The following is a 9,594-nucleotide window of genomic DNA, read 5'->3' on the forward strand; positions in this document are numbered from 1 at the left end:
CAAAGTTTATAAGGGAACTAAGTATTCCCTAAAAAGATTATAAATGTTTTCACATTTAAGTTAAGAGGAAACTAAGATTTTCTAAAAGATTTTTGAACAAGAAAAGAGACCATTGATTCCAAGAGAAATTTTTAAAGCTAATTGTTGATCAATTATCTCAACCCAAGAAAAGAAAGTTGTTTTTTAAAAAGCATGAGTCAAAGTATATTTTGAGAGTAGCATTGAGCATCTATATGGGGATGAGAGTTCATATTAACTCAAGTCTCCATGAAAACCATGTAGTCATCATGGGGTATTAATGGGTCATGATTTTAGATGATAACATAAGTTAAGCTAGTGGATCCACTAAGTTAAGGATGTTCTATGCGACGACAAAGTATAGGACAGTTCAAGGAGCGTGGGCAAGACGCTGTATCACCACTTAGGCTCATAGTGGTGGTTGTTGGTTAGAGAATCTCCCACATAATCTATATTACTTTACATATAATTAAAGTTGAGTTTGTTATTGTATTTTCTTTAACGAACTAAGTATTTTACGTTGTTTTACATGCTTATATATATATATATATATATATATGTATATATATATATATATATATACATTGCATATGTCTAGCTGCTTTATATTAAGCTAAGTTACTCAACAGTTGAGCTGAACCAAGGTAAGTGTTTCTTCATATTCTTTTCAAGCTTAAGTTTTGTTAGCATTCCAACTCGCATACTTGTACATTCAGTGTACTAATTCCAGTTGGCCTGCATCATATCATGATGCAGATGCAGGTAACCAGGATTAGGCATTATCCAACGCCTCGTTGATTTAGCTCAGCACTTGGAGTTAGTGGTGAGCCTCCTTGCATTCTGTAGGACACGTCTTTTTTGTTTTTAGTCTTTTCTTTTATAAAATGTTGTGGGATCCGTCCCAAAATTCATTTTAGTATTATAGAGGCTTCATAGACAGATAGTTAGTGAGATAGTTCAGTTCCGATTCTATCTTTATGTGTATTTCAGATGTTCTATTATGAGAGTTAAGTGCCATTTTGGCCAAGATATTTATTTTAAGTTGTTTCTGTGAGATTTTTCTTGCTTTATATTGAGTTAAGTCTTCCGCTGAGTTAAGTAAGTCAGGCCGAGGGTTCACTTAAGGCCAGTAATGATCATTGGATGCCGGCCACGTCCAGGATGTAGTCTCGGGGAATGACAATATGTTTGTCTAGTAATATGATTTTTCTTATTCCTTTTTTTAGTTTTAAACACATATGAATCCATGGTATTAGATTCTCAGAAACTTAGTAAATTTTGTCTAAACCTTGTATTATAATAAAAATTCAGTAATCACATAATAAATTGATAGATGAAAACTCATAACTAAACATTATGCATGATGCGAGATCGGTTTTCCTTGGAGTCATACCGCTTAATTATTTATCAGGTAAAATAAGACTACATGCAATAATTTTTAATATCTGTTAATATTTTAACTTCTTTTAAAAAAAACATTAAACAGCAAGGCCATATTATTCATAAAACTAAACTAATTACACAAGAAATTAAAAGAGTCCTGGCCCAACAACAGCCCAGATGTGAAAACAAAAGAACAACCTAATAAGACAAGATCAGGGCAATTCGAAAAGGAAAGTGCACCACCCTTCTTACTGCGACTTCATATTCTTCGCAGAGACAAAGAAACTCCGATATGGTAGTGAAAAGAGGTTAATGTCCAGAAGAGATCTCGAAATACTGGTCACATTTTGGTCCAAGAGAAAGCTAGCTTGAGTAGAAGTCACTGAGGAAACTTATAATTCTCACAAGCGCCATGACCCTAGCTCGATGAAGGCTCCTTCAAAGTAGCTTCATAAATCCAAAATGACATGTATCAGTGAGTACTACTAAACCCTTTATCCTCTTATCAATTCGAAGCTTCATATGATTTGATTCAATTCATAACTTAACAAATTGAGCTCCGAACGGAGCTAATACCATTTTTCAGGGATGAATCATATAATATATGTCAATTAAGCTAATGCAAAAATTGTTGTATGTTGCTATTCTCCATTGTAAAGCTTTTCTTTATTAACTCCTATCATGTTTGCCTTGTGAAATATCTTCATTCATTGTTTGCTGCTCTAGTTCTATAAAAACTTGTTTTGATATTTCCTTATGCGCACTTTTTGAATTTGTAATTTTTCCACTTGCAAGATTGTTCTTCCTTCATTTGGTACCTATTAAATGCAGTGTATTTAACATGATTTGTACCTGCAAAAGAAAAACTATGTTAGCAAAAAAATCTTTGACTTTTTTCCCTTGTCTTAATATGTGAGTCACCTCCACCAAATCGAAGACCTTCTCTCTTAGAGAACTAATTTTCTTCACCTCCATTGATATGGTCCAAGGAACTTCCCACACCCTATCAGTTATGTTCTTAAGAGCTAATGAATCTATTCCAAATGTAATTGGAAGAAAACTATGAGCTACACAAAATTCAATCCCCATTCTCATTGCTATTACTTAAACTTCATTTACCAAAACTTTTCATGTTGTTCTTGTATCGGAATACACAAACTCTCCATTGTCATTCCTCACGCAAAAAGCACTGGACATAGGCCCAGTGCTGCCTTTACATGCCACATCCGAATTACATTTGAACATTTCCCTGTTTGGGGCAACCAAAGTAACAATTTTTGTGATTGGGATTGCTGTGTACACCTATAGATATTGAATGATAAAAGGCCATCTCTTAGGAAAATTGTTTAGCAAGGATACATAGTCATAGTAAACAAATAAATGTTCCTATTAATATATATTAATAAATAGTGAACCGTAATACATCCTCCATGATATATAACATTCAAACTCTTCCATATGTGCCAAATCACCATAACATGTATATTTTGAGGATAATATCACAATAATCTTGCCACCACTTAAGAATGTTATTCCTCAACTGAATAAAAGGACCTTGAACACCAGTTGCAGCAGCCAAGTAATCCCACATCATTTTAGAATTAGGACAATCATAAAATAAATGCTAAAAAGTCGCTATAACAGCTGTATTGCAGCAACAACATGTCACACTCTTTACCACCCTCGTATGAATAATAATCTCTTCAATAGGAATTCTCCTTTTAAACACTCTCCACATTAGAAAATCTATCTTAAAAGGAAGACCCAAACATTTGAATAAAGTTCCAGCCTTTCCGTTTATCTCTTAGTAGGTCCCATGCAACTGAAATTGTGAATATACCATTTCGTGTATCCCAATCTTCATCAACTTGCACCACCGTAACCTTGTTAATAATATGATTAACAATCTCTATAGGTAGTAAATGAGTCAGCAGAGCTACATTCCAGCTATATCCCAACATTAAGGACTTAACATCCTCTATTCCATCATGCATAGCCCTTTCTTGGTTCCCACCATATTTCCTGATCAAAATTATCTCTTGCTTGTAGCATGTATTTCCATGTTTTTAAGACACCTTTATAGTCAACTACCTATGGTGCCTCTTACAATATTTTCTCAACATGAATTTGCCCATAATGATTTTTTGGTCATGAAATTCTACCATAGCTTTGCAACAAACATCAGACCATGCTACCTAATATTTATTCGTCTTTTTCTTCTTGGAATTCTATAAGAATCTTGTAAAGATTTATGTAGGTCATGAACAACACATTTAGGAGGGACAATGGCTGATAATAGATATATAGAAATATTTTCCACCAAAGGATAGTAGCTTACCTTTCCATGTTGAAGCTTATTTTGAACCTTCTTCACCATCTCAGTAAAGTTGATTTTCCATTTCCTAGCATGTTCAATTGGAAACCCAAGACACATTAATGAGAAATTCCTTTGATGAAGCTAGTGACAGTTTCAATATCATGAAATATTAGTCTTGAAGTCAAGTGTAAGACAAAGAAATAACTCTTATCCTTGCTAATATTCTGCTGGTCTGAGGCTCATAGACCTTTAAAGTTTGTATCACCAACTGGAGCGTTTTCTTGTCATCATCACAGAGCATGATAGTATCATCAGCATACGCTAAACTATTAATACTATCACTCTATTTTGGCATCCAAAAACCCTTAAGATATTTGTGAAGAAACAAATCATTTAAAGATCTAGAAAGTACCCCAACAACAAAAATGAACATGACAGGTGATAATGGATCTCCTTGCTTTACCCCTCTTGTAGAATGAAAATGCCATGAACTTAACCTAATACAAGCACTGAGTACCAGTTGACCTTATCATAAGACTTTGCCATATCTAGCTTAATTACAACATTTGCAGGTTTACCTCTTTTTCTAATGTCACCGATAATATCTTAAGCCATTAATACATTTTTCAGTAAATGCTTCTACCCTTCACAATTCCCGATTGATCCTGTTAAATAATAATGGGAAGTAGATTCTCCAACCTATCATGAATGATCCTAGATATCACTTTGTTCAGAAATTACTTAGACTAATTGGTCTTAAATAAATTTTTTTTGCACATTTTCTCTTTTAGGCAATAAGACCAAATTATTGTGAGTAACTGACTTTGGAAGTGTACAACCTAAAAAGAGTTTGTGCACCACCTTGACAACATCATTACAAATTATACTCTAGGAAACCTGGTAAAACACTCCAGTGAAGCCATCAGGGCCAATGACACTATTACCATTCAATTTAAACACCACCCTCTTACCTCCTCTTATGATGGCATAGTGTTTAACATTTGATTGTTATTAGTAGTAATACAATTCTTAATATTCTTTAGTAATGTCAACTTGCCATTATCAATTTCAGAAGTGAACTGATTACCTCCTCCGAGCCCACAACCCATTTCCCATTATTTCTCCCAATTCTGTTAATCAATAATTTCTTCCTTCTTCCATTCATCAAGTTGTTAAAAAATTTGATATTTATGTCACCCTCAGAAAACATGATATTTATGTCACCCTCAATTTAGCTTGTCCGTGTTGTAACACCATCCAATTTTCTACAGAAGGATTTTCCTCAAACAAGGCTTATTTGACCCTCACAATGTCCTCCCTAATCTTCAAGTGATTGAATACGTCCACAAATTTCTCTCTACTCCAGTTCGATAGTGCAACTTTAATGTTTTTCATCTTGTGTTTCAAACTAGTAAAGAAATCATTATTTTCAGCAGCCCTCCAGTTTTCTATTACCACTTCTTTGAACTCAACATATTCTGTTCAAAACATTACAAATTTAAATGGCCTTGCAACCAAAGAAACTCGCGCATACCAACAAAGATGGAGCATAATCTGGACCAATTCTAGCAAGGTGTTCTACTTCAACATTCAGAAACAAACCTTAGCACATTTGATTCATGAACACCCTATCAAGCCTCTTAAAGATACAATTTTATGCTGCTCTTCCATTCCACAAAGTGAAATGACTATAGACAACCGCCAAAATTAGGAACACTTTGTTTTTGTTCCTAATTTTGTGCGACTGTGTGTAGTGCATCAATTTTGATGAGACATATCAATTCTATCTCTCATTTGCTCTAATCCTCTATTGTTAGGTTGGTCATTCTCTAATCTTTCTTATTAAATTCCAAAAAAGGGAAAATTGTTAAAGTGTAAACCTTTTTTCAATAGGATTAAATTAAAGATCTGTGTATTGACTTAAATTTTGAAGTCTTAGATTTGTTATGTAGAATTTTGGAATTGAAAATTTTACTAAACATAGATAGATATATTCTTGGACAGACAAAAAAAAAAAACACCTAAATTAGGATGGATATAGAGTATTGAGATCTAATTTTCTCACACATTTTTTTGTAAAATGATGCTAGCTTTGTTGAGTTAAGTCTTTTCTTTTATTGTAGACCATTGTCATTCCCAGAGGCTACCTCTTTGAATGAAAAAAAAGGACCTAAGATCACGAGCGACCCCAAGCTAACCCTGAGCTGGCATATCATAAGCATACTAGTTAAACTGAAGTAAGAAACTGTAACACCCCGGAAAAATTTGAGCAAAGACTTGAATTATCCTTCGCCGTGAGATAATGTTTTGCCAAGGAGTTTAAAATTTCTTTAGCATTAATGTCAGGTCACTAGATGTATTACTTTGAATTCTAAGAGAACTAAATTGGAAATAACAAAAATTTGAAATTTGGAGAGTTTAGCTAAGTATGAGATTTGGATCAATTTAAACGACCATAACTCCTAAAACATGATTATTTAGGTGTTTTATAAGATACCTTAGTAAAAATCCTTGAAATATATTTCCAACGCCACAAATTTTACTTAGTTTTGAGTTCGGATGAGTGAGATATGACCTTTTGATGTTAGACTGTCCAGTTAAGGAAAGTTAGCCGAAAATAGTGAGGGGTATTTTGGTATTTTATTTATCCAATCAGATTTAATTTATTTTTAGCAATGTTTTAGAGGTCTAATCCTATTGGGTTCAGTTTTATAATCCTATTATACGCCTAGGTTTTAGTTGAGAGTTCAAGAAGAGAAAAGAAGAGAAAAGAGGAGAGGATCAAAGTGTTCGTTGAGAGTCTTGCATTTTGTTATGGATTTTTGCCACATAATTAATTCCTAAGCGTCATGTAAGATTTCATAGTGTTGGGCTAGTTTACCCACACTCCAATCATGTTATTTTCAGTGAAATTTCATTCTTAAAGTTGAACGATTAGAGTTCTTGATAGGTGTTCTTGAAGTTCATTCTAAATCTTGTTGTATTTGAGTTGATTATTTATTCAGATGATATTTAATGATTTGAGTTTTTTTGAGTATATTAGAGTGTAATTATGTTAAGTAATCAAATCCAATTGATTAGGAAAGAAATCGTTCAATTCTAGGTGAGTTAGGGTGAGAAAACGAGCAAAGAAAGTCGTTGAAGTTTTGTAGGTTGGGTCCTGGTGCCCCACGCCACACAGAGTGCCCCAACAACTTCTCTTAATTTAAGGGTTTGGATCCCCGTGCCACTCACAGTGCGAGGGTTGCCTACCTCGACCTGTTCATCATCGTTTCGTCGGATTGAGTTCTTTCAAAGGTACCTTTACTCCCCTTATATTCTAAACCTTGTAATTAATTATAAACATCTAGAAATCATTCATAACATGAGTCATAACCTTGAATTCATAATTAAAATTCAAGGTAGAGTTAAGAGTTAAGCTTTGAGGATTCTTTCAAACATTCTAAGAAAGTCCCTTTGAGACCTTTTGAGCTTTAGTTAGTTATTTAGAATCTTTATTGAAGGTTATGGAACTTCCAACTTAGTTTATTTAACTTGATTCTGTAACTTGAGTGACTTAGTTCTTACTTTAGTTGTTTGGGTTTTAGTTGTAGTAGTGGTTCTCTCGCCAGATGGACAATGTGGGTGTCAATTACGATCGCCTGGGTCGTGAAAAAGTTGGTATCAGAGCCTAGGTTTGTTGATCTTGATGTACCAAAATTAGTCTAACAGAGTCGCACGGAACGGTATGGAGATGCCTTTACTTTATATTGAGAGGCTATAGGACTTTAGTAAATCTTTATATTTTTCTCTTGTCTCTTTTCATGATGTAACTTGGGTCCAATTGGTATCTGGGTGATACATATTGGTATCTACATATTGGTATCTAACCTCCTTCACTCTTATGTCTGCAGATGGCTAATACAATGTTTAACGATGTCCATCTTGTCGTTCTCGTCCATGCTCCAGCTGAGGAGCCTGTAGCAAGTGATTGTGGTCGAGGCAGGGGTAGATGAATAGCTAGGGGTAGAGGTCATGTAAGAGTAACACCCGCTTGGAATAAGGTACCTGTTGAAAATGCTCCAATGAATGATCTGCCTGCGCATAATGAGGAGTTAGAAGAGGATATTAAGGTTGGAGATTTAAGGAAATTTGACATGAAAAAGAGGTGCCACCGGAATCCACAGTTGTTCCTTCCTCGGATCCAGTGCTAGCGCAAAAGACCATGTCATTTTTGAAGGGCTTGGTTGGTCTTTGAAAGCACCCGATGACCAAGCAACTCAGGCTCCCGCAAATCCTTTTATTGCTAAAACTTCTCCTAAGGTGAGTGGAACATGAGGAAATGTTGCTTTCTTCCTTCTTTTGTTAGGTTCTGTTACAACTAGCAATGAGCATGACATGTTGACTAAGTTCTTCAAGTTTAAGCCTCCGGTATTTTTGGGTTCTAAAATTGATGATGCTTATGAGTTTATGTTAGATTATTATGAGAGATTGCATAAATTGGGTATTGTTCACCAACATGGGTTGAGTTTGTGTCATTCCAGAGGCTAAGAAATGGTGGAGATCTTATATAGAGTGTAGGTCTTCTACTTTACCACCAGTTACTTGGACTAAATTTCATACTCTGTTTCTAGAAAAGTATGTACCTAGAACTTTGAGGGATCGCAAGAAGGATGAGTTTATGGCCTTAGAGCAAGGTGGTATGTCCGTGGCTGCTTATGAGGACAAGTTCCATGTTTTATCTAGATATGCTACGCAATTGGTTACTATAGAGGAGGAGAGGATTCACTTATTCATTAGGGGGATGGATTCTAAATAGCAAATGTTATCTGTCTATATAACTTCCACATGGAGGAGCTTCAATGAGGTGACAGACTATGTTAAGAAAGTGGATGGCATGAAGAGAGATGCTTAGGCTAAGGCGTTCGCTAAGAGATCTAAGAACTCTGAATATTTTCAGGGCTCCTATTCGAGAGGATATGGTAGGCCAACTCTGGCACACAAGCCAATTCACTCTGTTATGCCCGCCGCTACAGGGAACTATTCGGGAACTACATCTTATAATTTTCAGGATAGTCAGGGAGTCATGTCTTCGATGGGTAGCAGACCATCTTTTAGTCATACTTGCTATAATTGTGGAGAACATGGACATATGAGGAGAGATTGCCCCTTCCATGTGGGCTAGACCCCACACATCATCCATCTAGAGTAGATGCACCCTCGGAGAATAGTAATAATGGTAGAGGATGTCCACAAGGTGGTCGAGGAGGTAATCAACGAGGTCGTGGAGGAAGAAGACATGGTAATGTGAGCAGAGGTAACATATAACAAGGAAGGGAGGTAGATCGTTAAGATGATATGCCTTAGCATTATGCTTTTTTCGTGCAAGAACAAGGCTGAGACGTTTGACAGGGTCATCACATGTACTATTCTTGTTTATTCTTGTTTGTGACCGGATGACTAATGTGATGTTCTTGATGCCCCTATTCATGTTTCTACTCCTGTTGGAGAGTCAGTCATAGTTATTGTTGGCGCCCAATTGTGATCCTCCCTGATATAAATTAATCTTCGAGCCTCTTAATTCCAAACTATTGCAAATAATTAATTTTATAAAATTCAAATATTTTTCAAGTTAATTTTAGTCATTTTATGATTTTTGAGCGATAAATACATTTTTTATATAATTAGCATATTTTATTAACAAAAGAAGATTTAGTAAAAAAGATTTTACTTTTACATAAGTATCCAATTAAATAGTGTAGCCATATAATAAATTATATTTTTAATTATTATTTTATGGTTAAATTGATTATTTTATTTCGTTGAAGTTAAGCGAGGCTCATTAATTTATTTTCATATAAATTCAGTTTGTTTATATTTTGACTAATTCATCGATC

The 9,594-nt window shown here is 34.8% G+C and overlaps 1 long non-coding RNA gene across 1 annotated transcript; it reads left to right on the top strand.

Moving 5' to 3' along the window:
• Positions 1-1,585: 1,585 nt before the first annotated feature.
• On the top strand, positions 1,586-9,285 carry LOC114078265. Its single transcript, XR_003579804.1, has 2 exons — positions 1,586-1,876; positions 7,612-9,285. It is a non-coding gene; the product is annotated as an uncharacterized LOC114078265 (long non-coding RNA).
• The last annotated feature ends 309 nt before the right edge of the window (positions 9,286-9,594 follow it).

Source organism: Solanum pennellii, chromosome 8 (genome assembly GCF_001406875.1).
Source record: "Solanum pennellii chromosome 8, SPENNV200".
Classification (NCBI taxonomy): domain Eukaryota; kingdom Viridiplantae; phylum Streptophyta; class Magnoliopsida; order Solanales; family Solanaceae; genus Solanum; species Solanum pennellii.